This window comes from Oncorhynchus nerka, linkage group LG10, assembly GCF_034236695.1.
Source record: "Oncorhynchus nerka isolate Pitt River linkage group LG10, Oner_Uvic_2.0, whole genome shotgun sequence".
Classification (NCBI taxonomy): Eukaryota; Metazoa; Chordata; class Actinopteri; order Salmoniformes; family Salmonidae; genus Oncorhynchus; species Oncorhynchus nerka.
This window is the reverse complement of record NC_088405.1, coordinates 48,708,655-48,723,331: the sequence shown is the minus strand read 5'-3', so window position 1 is coordinate 48,723,331 and position 14,677 is coordinate 48,708,655. Positions and strand designations below refer to the sequence as shown.

Here is a 14,677-nt window from a genome sequence, read left to right as displayed (position 1 = left end):
TGGGTGCAAAACACGCCTACCCGGGGCCCTGGCCAGATGAGTTGAATCCCTCACTGTAAACGTAAATCGTATGGTATGTATTAATTTGTTGATGTCCATCATCCATTTTGATATATTACAGATTACTATACGTAAACAAAAACAAAGGGGAGCAAGCACTGCCGAGGTACACAATAGTAGATTTTGCCAGACAGGAAAAAGGGGTAAATTGGTCATCAAAAGGAAAGGAGGACCGAGGCACTTTTTAATATAATTAATTAAAATGCCTTCATTTTTGTGGCAATGTTCAATGGAAAAGTTTAAAAACTCTGATCCGTTTCGGCTGCATGGCCTTCATCAGGGAGTACAAAGATATAATACATGTCCTCTTTTGTAAAGCTTTTTCCAATAAACCCTGATTTGAAGAGGGAGTGGTTACATAATTCACTGGACAACATCTAGTAAGCAATACTATACACATTAAAAAGTGAAATACTGTAGATATGTTGTAAATAAAAAAAATGCATCTCAAGGCTAGAAGCATCAGAACCCCTAGAAAGGTAGTTCTAACCTTGGGGCGGCAGGTAACACAACTTCGGCAGACACCTTTTTATCTCACTGAAGTTTCTAGCCACATCTCTAAGGGCTCGTGAGGGCACTGCGTTGTTTTACTGTGCATTCAGAAAGTATTCAGACCCCTTGACTTTTCCACGGTTTGTTACATTACAGCCTTGTTCTAAAAGTGATTCAAGTGTTCCCCCCTCATCAATCTACACACAACACCCCATAATGACAAAGCAAAACAAGGTTTGTATTTCTGTGTGCAATTTTTACCATTTTTATTAATCACATTTACATAAGTATTCAGACTAAGTACTTTGTTAAAGCACCTTTGGCAGCAATTGCAGCCTCGAGCATTCTTGGTATGACACTACAAGCTTGGCACACCTGTATTTGGGGAGCTTCTCCCATTCTTCTCAAGCGCTGTCCGATTGGATGGGAAGCGTCACTGCACAAATATTTTCAGGTCTCTCCAGAGATGTTCGATCGGGTTCAAGTCCGGGCTCTGGCAGGGCCACTCTGAAGCCACTCCTGCAGTCTTGGCTGTGTGCTTATGTTTTTTTTCCTGTTGGAAGGTGAACCTTCCCCCCAGTCTGAGGTCCTGGGGCACTCTGGATAAGGTTTCCATCAAGGATCTCTCTGTACTTTGCTCCATTCATCTTTCCCTCGATCCTGACTAGTCTCCCAGTCCCTGCTGCTTAAAAACATCCCCGCAGCATGATGCTGCCACCACCATGCTTCACCGTAGGGATGGTGCCAGGTTTCCTCCAGACGTGACACTTGACATTCAGGCCAAAAAGTTGGTTTAATCAGACCAGAGAATCTTGTTTCTCATGGTTTGAGAGTCCTTTCGGTTCATTTTGGCAAACTCCAAGCGGGCTGTCATATGCCTTTTACTGAGGAGTGGCTTCCGTCTGGCCACTCTACCATAAAAGCCTGATTGCTGGTTTCTTAGTTTTGCTGGGCGGCCAGCTGTGGGAAGAGTCTTGGTGGTTCCAATCTTCTTCCATTTAAGAATGACTGTATTCTTGGGGACCTTCAATGCTGCAGACATTTTTTGGTACCCTTCCCCAGAGCTGTGCCTCGACACAATCCTGTCTCAGAGCTCTACGGACAATTCTTACAGATATTTCAGTTTTTTATTTTTAGTACATTTTCAAAAATGTCTAACAACCTGTTTTGTTATTATGGGGTACTGTGTTTTATTTAATCCGCTTTAGAATAACAAAATGTGGAAAAAGGCAAAGGGTCTGAATACTTTCTGAATGCACTGTAAATGCCAAAGAATGGGACATATAGCTGTTCAATGTAAAGGAATCAAAAAGTGTGCAAAATGTGGAGGAGAACATGATTACGGTGAATGTGGGAGAAATTTAAAAGTTAAGTGTTGTAATTGTGAGGGTGAACATAGCAGAAAGTTTCACTGGAACTGTGTCAATATTATAATTGCAAAACAACATGAAGTTAAGGCCACCAAAAGTAGAGAAGACATGATGAGGAATAAAATTCCAGATAGAAGTGGGCCTTCTTAGGAATTGTTTAATCCAATTGATCTTAAAAGTATTATTTAAGGTAGTAAAGTCCAGAAAATTCAGTGTTCATTACAACAGTTTTCCTAATGTAATGGGTACGGTTTCTCCACAGAAAGTTGAAAAGCATCTGGTCTATCTCCTTGCTTATTTTACTGTCAAGATATAAAGATAGAGCGCCATGTTAGTCTAGAGATACATTCGGCCTTTAAGGGGGCTCTTGAGGACGACTCTCACTGCTCGACATAAGTCATCAATTTGGGCACTGTTGATAATGGGATATGATAAAGGGTGAGTCGGTCAAGGATCGATGCAGACAAGGTGGTAGATTGTACGACAAGCGACAGGTTTATTTCAAAGTGGAGATATCTGGTACAGCGTATATACGGGCCCCTCTGTTAGCTCATCAGAGACTAGCAAAAAAGACACTAGCTAACAATGGGTACAAGCTTCATATACAGAACAGAAAGTAGGTTGATATCTAGGAGATCGGATCTTCGGATTGGATCAGGCTGGGGTGTAGTCATCCGGCATTGGCTCTGTTGTCTGTCCGTCATCGTAGAATCCTGCCATGCCTGTTCTTGGTCGTCACACCCTGTTCAGCTGAAAATGAGATCTGGTGTGTGCGCTATCTTCAGTCACACAATGTTCGGCTGGGAGGGAGATTATGTGTGTGTGTTAGTTTGTCTCTAAGTCTAGGCTTTCTGCCAATCTGTGGGTGTCTTATCTGGGTGTCCTCGGCAGCTATGTGTGTACTGTATGTGCGTCGTCCCTGTCTTCTGGGGTCAGTGTGTAAGAGCGTATGCGTCCCTATCTTCAGGGGAGTTGTGGCCGAACTGCCGGCTAGCACCTGTGGCTAGGAGTATCCTGTTGTGACAGTGTTCTGGATGATTACAGTGAGTGTGTGTGTGTGTGTGAGAGAGATATCCTGTATGGGGCCCAACCTGTTTTACTATGTGTCTCAGCTATAGTAGTGTAATGTCACCTACATAGGAATTAGCAGTAATGTAATGTCACCTACATAGGAATTAGCAGTCCTCTACAAATCCCTCTCTTCACGTCTCCCCAGAGACGTGACACAACCTAACTAGATTCTGATACAAAAGAAAACTTTTCCCAAAGGGGCTATGAAAAAGGCACAACATTAAAAAGAAATGGATGTATATGTATTACCACCATGTTCTCCTCTCAATCCCACTATGTACTAAGTTGGCTACCAGCCACCTAGGAACTTACAACCCTCATTTAACAGAGCGGAGAACAACAGCTCTAAATGAAAGTAAAAATGATATTCTACATAGGCCAACTATTTCCAGCCGGAAAAAGTTGTGATACCCTCTCTTCACATCTCCAAAGATATGTGACACTCTCTAAAGGGTATTCTCCACCTCATCCTCAAACTCTGGCAGGTCATTAGCAAGCAGAGGATACATCTGGGAAGGGGAAGAAGGGTCAATAGCTCTGGAGATAACTCTAGCAGTAAGGGACCGGATACATGGAATGCAACCGCAGCCGCACAACACTAAAATGGCTGCAAAAACTAAAAGATGGGTCTCATGCTCCATACCGTTATCTCGCACCTGGCTCCTGTTATCTAACAAAAGACTGCTTGTTCTCGCAACCCCACGCTCTGAATGTGCCCTCCCTTCTGTATTTTCCCAGCATGAGAAAGTTCCATGGCCCTGATACTTTCAACAATGTTTCAAATCAGCTAGAGAACATAACACATACACACATCCACCCAAGGCAACAGCAGATAATATATATGGTAATGGCTATAATGTAAAATAACCCCAAAGGTGTGAAATTTAAGTCCCCCTTTTGACACTCATTATCCTTTATTTCAGCAGTCATAGCATTTCATGAAAATAATAAAAAGTTTATTATTAATAACAAGTGATATATGTCTATTGTTATATGCGTTTCCCCCTTTTGACACCCACAAGGGTGTCACTTATCAAAAACAGGATAAAACTTTATTGTTATTGACATGTAAGATGTAGGATAAAACTTTGGTCATGGAAAACAGAGGAAAGAATTATTAGAAACCATCTGGTCCTCTCAGCTACTTCTATCCTGTATCAGGTGGGCTCCTTGCCACCCAGGGACTCTAAACCTTTACAACAGGGAGAACAAACATACTGGAAAGAACCTATCATAAAAATTTATAACAAGGAACTGTGGTGGTGTAAAATTATTCTACTACCTCACCCACAGCATACCATGGGTCATCCTCAGTCAGTCCCATCCTCTCCTGAAAGCATGCTTCCGTATCGGCATCTCCAACTGGAGCATCAAGCAAAGGCAACATGCCTGAAGCCTTCACCATATCTGTAACATATTTCTTAGAACACGGTATGATGCAAGCAGCACATCACATCAATAACAAATAATACAAGAATTAGGGTCAGAAATCCAGTAACCATCATATCAGTGTACTTACCAAACCAGGCCAAGAGAACAGACTCCTCCACCCCCCCGTGGACCTCATCTTATCAGATAGTGCATCAAGCCCGCCCTAGATATCATCTGGACTGGTATTATTAGGAATATACGTGCAACATTGTTTACCGAACATCTTGCAAACGTCCCCTGACTGGCAAGAAGCATATCCAAGGCAAGTCTATTCTGTCTGGAAACCCCAAATGTGGCCTCAAGCTGTTCAGACATACCAGTGAGTGCATCACGGGAGTAATTCACAAACCGCTGTTGATTATAGTAGATATAATTAATCCATGCAGTATGTCTAGCATCCACCATGGCTGGACCCATAGTAGGTAGTAAGTGCCAGAGTCCATCATTCCTACCCAAGGCCTGAAACTCATGAGGAACCCCCACTGGCACACCCAACAGGTTAGTGTTTATGTCAACTACATTCTCTGAGCGCTACGTCTATGTCTCCCATGGGATGGAATGTTTTCAGGTCCCTTGGATACAGAACCCAACAGCTGTTCAGCAGTAACATCAACAATGGTCAGTGGAATTATCAAACTGGTCAGAGCACACGTACCTTGCCATTCTCCTCTAAGAATGGGTCTCAGCACTCTTGGCTCCACTCATCCACCTCACATCAGCCTGTAACTGGCCAAGTGGAATTAATGGTTATGTTACTACTGCAATCAGCTTCAGGCAATCCCCATAATCAATGCCATTACCTGTACCCGTGATGCACTCTTAATTGCCCCCATATGCCTCAACACCCCAAGAGGCCCGATGAGGAGGTACTGCAGGAAACACAAGGCTCAAAGAGGAACAGAGGGTTGAATTGGGCTTAACCTGGTAAAAACTTCTCAGAACACACAACCACCCCTCTCCTTCTCCTACAGCAAATGGGTGTGTAGCCAGAACAGGTCTAGCATGACTACAAATAATGCAGTCCTTTCCTCTCAGGGTTTTAGCTGTGTACCTCATATAAGACAGCCACAAATTGTCCCTACTATCAAAACCAGTCTCAGTTCCTAATTGATCAATAGCCGAATAGTCTCTAACATTAATTACCTGAATGGTATTTTTAACACAGTGGTGGTAGAGGAGTGTGTCCGGTTACCTCCGGTCTTGGCAGTACCTTAATAGAAAACACACCCATCATGTCTGTCCTCGTCCTTTGTAGTCCGAGGGTGTGAGTGCCTGCATCAGAGAGCTTAATAGTTTTGATGGTTAGTAGGATTTCATCACCTTTACAAAGTTCAACATTGCTCCCAGGTTTCCCCATATCATGGAAAACCTATCCACCCTTGTGGGATCCCCCTTGCTATAAGGATACCCTCTTCTCCAATCCTAGAACTGTCCGAAGTCGGTTATCATGTAATCTCTACTCTAACTTCTTGTCTACCCCGATCTAGGGATCTCTTATGCTCATTTTGGAACAAAATACACATCACTTAGCCAGAGCCAGACACATCCTCACTTCTATGAACAAAAACAGGGGTGATAGGACAGGTAGGGTTACTTCATTCGAGAGTTGGCCCCCGGAATTCTGTTAATTCCAGTTCTTCTCTCGAACACTGTTTTAATGTCCGACAGTGAAAAAATGTGTCTTACCCTTCCGCCGTGCGATATGAATCTGGGTAGCTCTTTCAGCTAGCTGTCACCAGGGGTCATCTATGGTCCCCAAGCCTCTGGGACTGGATTGAGTGACTTCACCTGTAGTTCACCTGTAATGCATAAAATCCTGGACATACAGGCTTGGTTAACAAACAATTTCTCATATGTTTTATCTGATTATATCTTTAACTTCTATGCCCAATTGTTAGCTTACATATATATTTTTTTAATTATTAGTTTCTTATCCAATCGGCCCCATCCTATCCTAGACCACATTTACCCATCCCCCTTTTGATACCTGGCTCTGCCCAGGTAACAACCTTACCTACTCTAAATCATGACTTAGGTAAGATTAGTATATTATCCTTATGTCTGACATCATCATGAAGGAGCGCCCCCATCATTTTCCACATGTCCAACTCTCTCCCCTGTCTCCACTCAGCAACTGTTATCTTTGCCTGTCCTGCCCCCCTTTCCAAAACCTCTCCTCTGCTCTCTCCAACTTTCAAGGTCTCTGCAGTGCGGGCGGAGGGCCCCTCCGTCTGCCTTTTCCCCTATCTGTAAAATACCATGTCTCTGGGAACGTGAAAATCCCCTTAACCCAAACGTTTACTACAAAAACAAAACCTAATAATTATGATAATCCCCTCAAACTCAAATAATTTGTCTCTGTGTTTCATGTTTTATTCGTGTTTCTCCAAATTGTCTCCCCAAAAATACTTCTTAGATACCCAGCCATTATACACACAAACAATTGTGATAAACGTGCACTGTCCCTTTAACATAAAAACCTCAGCCTGCAATCCCCTCTGCGGGCCTTTCATTGTTCCCCATAATGAAAACAGATTCTAATGTTAGTCTACCTTAACCTCCTGTTTAATTTCAGTCGTTTTATCTGAACAATCAAACCAAAATCAATAACCGGGAAGAACTTGTGTAAACTAATTAAAAGAACAAAATAAATCTACCTTATTTCTCAGCACTTGGTTAGAACACCACTCCCGTCTTACATCGACCACGCCCGTCGCCCCTTACCTAGTGTATATCTTATCTATTACTCAGTGGCTCAATTAATGTTTATCGTAAGTATGTTCAGATGTTGATTATGTAATTCTACAATATTAGTATAGTTCAAACCTCATAATATAACTCTACACACAGAATTTTACGTTAATAGAGTTGAACACCTTTTCCAACAGTCATGCACACCCCCCAATATTCTATGATATAACTCTCATCAGCAAGCCTGCGACTTTTTCAACATTCTCACCGGTACCAGCTCCACAAATCTTCCACATACAAATCTTCATTCTCCCCAGCAAGCAGACCAGTAGGAGATGCAATAGCCCCACCTTCTGTCCATTCTCTGTACAGCTTCTCACCCCGTCTCCTCCACTCCTTGCCCTCTCTGCCTTTATTTAATCCTAGAGTGGACTTCAGCGCTCTCAACACCTTTTCCATTTCCAACGACATTCCATGTACACTACAATACTGCCAACAACCCATGCCTTTACTGAAACCCAAGTGATACCCTTTCCCTACGGCTAAATCGGCCCCCAATTAGTTGGTGATCACTCGTTACCCACCACTCATACATGTAGTCCCAGACTATCCATTCAAGCTTTGGTGGCCACCCGTTCGTTACCCATCATTCATACATGTAGTAAGTGTTCTCTGTTACCACCTACCAGCCAGGCATACTAGTACATCCCATACACAATGCACCATTAAGTATGGTTGATCAATAATAAAATTGCAGTTGCCAATGGAGATATTACTTTCTCAACTATTTTCCAATCTCACACATCATTGTAGTTTAAATTTAGTAACTTACATCAAACAGGTATCTCACAAAACTAAATTTGGATAACTCCAATGTGCAGAACTTTAGTTTTTCACAACAGGTGTCTGCTTACCCTTTTTATTTGACCGGTCAAGATTTGTGAGACACACCGTCCGACGACAGTACTGGCCAATCGGCTGGCACACCAATGTCCAGCGATGTCCTTTTTACCAGACCACGTCGGGGTCACCATTTGTCATTTATTGTATATTTTAGTAAATATATATGTATATTTTGACCAATTGAAATATATATTCAGACTATCTGAGTATACTTAGCCCGTCACTGGTAAATACCCGTGATGAATTCCTGGAGCCACGTACTCTGCCTTATCTCAGAGCTGCTCCCTCGTATATTCAGTTTGAGAAAAAACGCATGGGTTTGTATAGAGATCAATTCGACTATTTAGTCTTGATATTGAATATTGTGCTCAGATCTTATTTCAATTATACATCAGTCATTTTGTTCCTGATTATACATTTAACACAGAAGTCATAGGTACATACAACATAGAAGTTTCGGATTTATCAAATAACCCTTATTGAATTCTCTCTCTCTCTCTATCTAACCACCAACAATCTTAATGGAAACAATTACAAGCACATTGCATTTTAATATAAACAGTTACAAATAGACAAAACAAGACAAAACAACACGTTATATCTCTGACCCCTGAAAGCCGATCCTTATCAGCGAATCTCTTATCAGACTGGCCTAGACCGGGCCGCAGGACAAAATTACAATTTGTCCCCCTCGGCGCCAGGTTTAATGAATAGTAGTTAACTATCCCCTACTGATCTCTATTCCTGATCCATATCGAGCTGACCCCTATCAGAGTTTATTACACATGTCCGATCCTTATCAGAGAATCTCTTATCAGACTGGCCTAGACCGGGCCACAGGACAAAATTACAATTTGTCCCCCTCGGCGCCAGGTTTAATGAATAGTAGTTAACTATCCCCTACTGATCTCTATTCCTGATCCCTATCGAGACTATCCTAGGCCTTAAAGTGATCTCTCATCATTGAAAGCTATCAGACTGTGCTGACCCCCTACTGATATCTCATCAATGATTTAGATCACCCGGTCGTCACCGGTTTGTCACCACATATATTCACTTTACTGTACTTTCAACTTGTCAGCAAATTATAAATTTACACAAGAATTCATACTCACTCGGTAATACTGATCAAAATTTAGACAAGACTATACGAAAATATGCAAAGTTTGATTTAACAGGTTTTGCTTACCTTGTTTGTGGTGCGCCTTGTGATCAGTTTACCGAGTTGAGCAGAATTGTTGTCCTCCCCCGAATTCCTTCACCTCTGTCCTCTGTGAATCGTCCTTTCACTCTCTCTCCCTCTCACACCCAAATCAACTCACTTTGATGGATCGTTATTAAACCATCCTCTGCTACCATTTCTGTTGATAATGGGATATGATAAAGGGTGAGTCGGTCAAGGATCGATGCAGACAAGGTGGTAGATTGTACGACAAGCGACAGGTTTATTTCAAAGTGGAGATATCTGGTACAGCGTATATACGGGCCCCTCTGTTAGCTCATCAGAGACTAGCAAAAAAGACACTAGCTAACAATGGGTACAAGCTTCATATACAGAACAGAAAGTAGGTTGATATCTAGGAGATCGGATCTTCGGATTGGATCAGGCTGGGGTGTAGTCATCCGGCATTGGCTCTGTTGTCTGTCCGTCATCGTAGAATCCTGCCATGCCTGTTCTTGGTCGTCACACCCTGTTCAGCTGAAAATGAGATCTGGTGTGTGCGCTATCTTCAGTCACACAATGTTCGGCTGGGAGGGAGATTATGTGTGTGTGTTAGTTTGTCTCTAAGTCTAGGCTTTCTGCCAATCTGTGGGTGTCTTATCTGGGTGTCCTCGGCAGCTATGTGTGTACTGTATGTGCGTCGTCCCTGTCTTCTGGGGTCAGTGTGTAAGAGCGTATGCGTCCCTATCTTCAGGGGAGTTGTGGCCGAACTGCCGGCTAGCACCTGTGGCTAGGAGTATCCTGTTGTGACAGTGTTCTGGATGATTACAGTGAGTGTGTGTGTGTGTGAGAGATATCCTGTATGGGGCCCAACCTGTTTTACTATGTGTCTCAGCTATAGTAGTGTAATGTCACCTACATAGGAATTAGCAGTAATGTAATGTCACCTACATAGGAATTAGCAGTCCTCTACAGCACCAGGCGTGTCCGTATAGCCTCTCCCTGCTGATGGTTTGTCGAGACTGATTGTTTGTAAGGTAGTGGCTACCAAGTTCAGCTCCATCTAGTTTTTGCGTTGGGGATAACATTGTTGACAACTGTAGCATTTTAGCTAAGCCTTTTCCTAAAAGTGATCCGCTTGAATGCGCCCACTGGGGTTCACTCGCAATGCAAAACAAGACGGAAGAGACCTGTGTGAAGCTAGCAACAAAAAAAGGATTAGCCAAAATTATTTAATTTGCGGTTCGCCTTCAAAATAAAAGTCCCACATTGAAAGAAAATCAAACGGATATAAATCGTGGAATCATACCATATTTGGACTAGATAATGCTAAACAAAGGTCGGAATGTTGTTATATAAATTAAACATAAATGACAATAAAATGTTAATTTGACAAAAAAAGGTTTTTAAAAATCAGTTGATATAGCATTGTGGACTACCCCTAAAAAGCAACTTCTCATTTTGAAAATGGCCTATGTTGCGTCGATATGAGTCAAAAACATTTATTCTAGTGTCAAAATGGACAACACGGTGTAAATAGACAAATGTTGTTGTCAGTCTCGACGAAAACTGAGATTTGTGATAGGAAAAAAAATGTCACGGATTGAAGGGTACCATAACAATTTTCATTGAGACCTGATCTTAATGCCCATGGTCAATTTGGTTTCACATTCGATATCCTTATGAGGCTAGTTAGGGCCAATCAGTAAATTACACAATGTATGAGATAATATTTTAAAAGGTCCAATTGCTCCAAATGTCAATTACTTAAAATCCTCAAACCAACTATAAATTGTAGAAATGCATATACAAATATTTAAAGCATTAATGAGACAACTAAAGATGTGCAACATGAAAATATTGTCCCATTTACATTGTGTAATTTATTGAGGTCCCTATCTAAAGTCAAACCAATTTTGACATTGTTGCACACCAGCATGAAGCTTATTGGCTAAAAAATGTGTCTCTCCCTACCTGCGAACACACAAGAGACACCCACATCAAACCACACCCCGAAACCAACTCACTTTTGAATTCAGTCATGGCTGGAAGCATTTCTTAATGAACCAAATCTAAAACGAGAACAAATCAGGAAATGCAGTCGCCCATAGGCTTTGGAGATCTTATACCTTTTGCTCTATGAGATAATATCAGTCAGTTAACATGACCTTTGTGAATTATGAAGCCTTTATGTGCGTTATGTACATTTTCTATTATATAAATGCTTCACAATTTACAAAAAGTGACGTTAGATGATTAAGATTATCTCATAGACTAAAGTGTATAAGATATCCTAAACCCGTGTTTAACACAGATCTTATTTTCGGGGTTTATCCATAAACTCATAATTTCTCCATAGGCTTTGTCCCCATAGGCTTTTTCCAAAGAATCCTGGCGGAGTTAGTACCTACAAACATACCATGTCGGAGTTAGTAACTACAAAAAAATACAATTTATTTCTATTTTACTGAGGTATAAAGACACAGGAGTTTATTTGCTGAAATGTCTGCTGATCACAGAACAGTGTCGATTCCCGCATAATAAAAGGGACATGCGGCTATTTGAGACAGCTTTTAAATTAAGTTTGATGGTATTTTATTCCAGGGCAGGCGTTATGTGCGGGTCTTGGGGGGCCTGGCCTGCCCTACCGTACCTCCTTGCCTTTCCAACTAAAATATTGAATATTGATAGAGACAGAGACATCAATCTCAGTTAAAGCACCCGAGCGAACGAAACAGCGCCACTCTTGTATCGGTATGTGAAGACCATGTATCTGATCCTGTCTGGAACAAAAGAGTATGTATGGCATCTCATACTATTTCTGCCCCTACAGTTTCGCTCGCTCGATGCTTTCTCCGGTGATATAGTTTCAACAGAGAGGAAGAGGCGAAGCGATAGGGCTCACTCTCGCCAAAATCTGTCCAGTATAAACCCAATGCGTTTCTATGTGAATAATATGCAGACCCAAGCCCGTTGTCAGGGCGGAGACATGAGCATATCCTCGTCATATACAGATCTCTGGTTTCAGCCTCTTGCGAGTTGAAAAGGAAAGTTGGCGGATGCGCAGTGCACTGTTAGGACGTTAAAGTAAAGTAAATAGATGTGTTGCCAAAATTATATAACTCATTTCTAAATAAAATAATTCAAAACACTTCATTAGAGAGCATGACTTAGCCACAGAGAATCATTAGCTTATTTTTACAAAAAATAGCTGTGGATGGTTTCGAATCACAAGTGTGTTTGGGAAGTCCGTAATTTGGGTAGTGCGAGTAGCAGTAGGTCTAGATGACTGAGTTGCGGCTGTCAGTGAAAAGCTTCTACAATATGTGTGAAGCTAATGTGTGTATTGATATATTTAAAATGCTGTATTAAGAAGAAGGGGAGAGGGATGTGGCGCAGATATGGTACAGCTCCAGAAATCATGCATATGTTGGAAAGTGCCCATTTGGCAATGTCTTATTTGTGACCGTCTTAACTCACCATGTACACCACTCATTTTGTCTTCGCCTTACACAAGTCAACAAAGTCTGTTTTTTAACATCGATTGTAAATTATAGTTGCTAAATTCCTCCTTCGTTCCAACTCTCGATAATCCCCAAGCCTCGGTGTGAAAGAGCAACATCTCATGATCTGATGATCCCATATATCCAGTGGAAAGGTCATAAAAAACAGTTTTCTGGCGCAGGAAACTTTGAAGGCCCGGAATAGGCTAATTGATACAATGATGTAAGATTGTGAGATTTCTGCTCTTCACTCAGTTGTTAGTTTAGCCTACATTTCACAGATTTTAGTAGCAAAAAGCATTTTCTTTATTTTTGTAGCTGTCAATGATCACAGGCTGCGTTTCATAATTATTAATTATTAATTATATTTTATGGTGGTTTGATCGCGGGGGAGGCACAAGTAATGTCTGCAGTTTTCGGTTTGGCTATTTGTTTGAAGTGTATTAGTCTATAAATAAATCACATTGCCAAAATTCGTAATCTCCCCCATATCTAATTCGACTAGTAGTTGTTCTGAAATATTTATTGCTTGCCCACATTTTACTCCCTCCTCTATGTTTAATAAAACACAAAGACATTAATTTCGGTTGCCTATCCTGATGTGAAGTTTGTTCTATAGAAAGTATTTGACTCTTGTGACAAAATTAAGAAAATTAGAAGGGGGGGAGGGGGAGGAGGGGGGTCCGCAAGGCCATTTTCTTGCCTTCCGAAATTCTTTTTCCCTCCCTCTTCTATTTTGGTACTGCAATGCCTGGCACACGTCATAATCATTTTGGTAGCTCATGTTGACAAGTAGTGCCACAGAAACTATTTGACTCTAGCCACAAAATTAAGGAAATTAGAATGGGGGGCTTGCCAAAATCCTCCCTGCCTTCTAATTTCCTTAATTTTGTCGCTAGAGTCAAATACTTTCTGTGGCACACATCAGTCAAATACTTTCTATAGAACAAACTTCACGGATTGGCAACCAACATTTATAATTAATGTATGTGTGTTATATTAAACATAGAGGAGGGAGTAAAATGTAGGCAAGCAGTAAACATTTCAGAACAACTGGTAATCAAATAAGATTTGGGAGAGATTACACATTTTGGCAAAGAGATATATTTATAGACTAATAAACCTGAAACAAATTGCCAGATTGAAAACTGCAGACATGACTTGTGCCTCCCCCACGATCAAACCGCCATAAAAAAAAATCTAATGAAACACAGGCTAACGTGATCATTGACAGCTGCCTTGAAGGACACACATAAAAAAAAAGCTTTCTAACTGACAACGGAGTGAAGAGCAGAATTCTCAACTAGCAAGCAAGTCGCAACAATGAAGAACTGAGTGTGTGCGCGTTCCGGCAGGGGGGACATTTTCGGCACAACACCAGCTTTTGTGTTGGCCTACAAACTTGAGCACAGATCCATTGAGCAATCAGGTTTCCCCTTATGTCATCAGTATTGTAAGGAATTGATATTTCGTATGCAGGTGACTAACTTACTGCTAATTACATGGCTACAGCTCACAGTAAAGCCTGTGGGGTCCCCTACAGGATAGCTCCCACATTACACACATAATCTCCTATGTAACCGAACACTGTGTGCCCGAAGAAGATCCTACGATGACGGACAGACAACTGAGCCAATGGCGGAAGACTACAGACTACAACCAGCTGAACCAATCCGGAGATCCGATCTTCCTAGGGTCAACCTACTTTCTGTGACGTATATAAGGGCTGTGCTGACTGTTTACGCTCTCTCTGCCTGCCGTTCCACACGAACTAACAGAAGAGCCGTAATTACGTTGTAATACATATTTTCACTCTGAATAAACTGTTTACTTGTCATAAAATTTACCACTTAGTCTGAATCGATCCTTGACCGGCTCACCCATCTACATATCCAATTGCTAACAGTATCTGTCCTAAGCAGAACTGAGAGTATCCTGTGTGTGTAGTTAGGGACTACACAGAACAGATACTTTAGGGAAACTGGACTTTTGAA

General features: G+C 41.5%; 1 long non-coding RNA gene across 2 annotated transcripts; it reads right to left on the bottom strand.

Annotated features, from left to right (window-relative positions):
• Positions 1-2,393: 2,393 nt before the first annotated feature.
• Positions 2,394-12,988, bottom strand: LOC135573752 (uncharacterized). 2 transcript variants are annotated; one of them, XR_010464883.1, is made up of 2 exons: positions 9,208-12,988; positions 2,394-6,240 (listed from the first exon to the last, which is right to left on the bottom strand). It is a non-coding gene; the product is annotated as an uncharacterized LOC135573752 (long non-coding RNA). The 2 variants fall into 2 exon arrangements; XR_010464884.1 differs by having other exon boundaries at positions 2,394-6,223.
• Between the last annotated feature and the right edge of the window lie 1,689 nt (positions 12,989-14,677).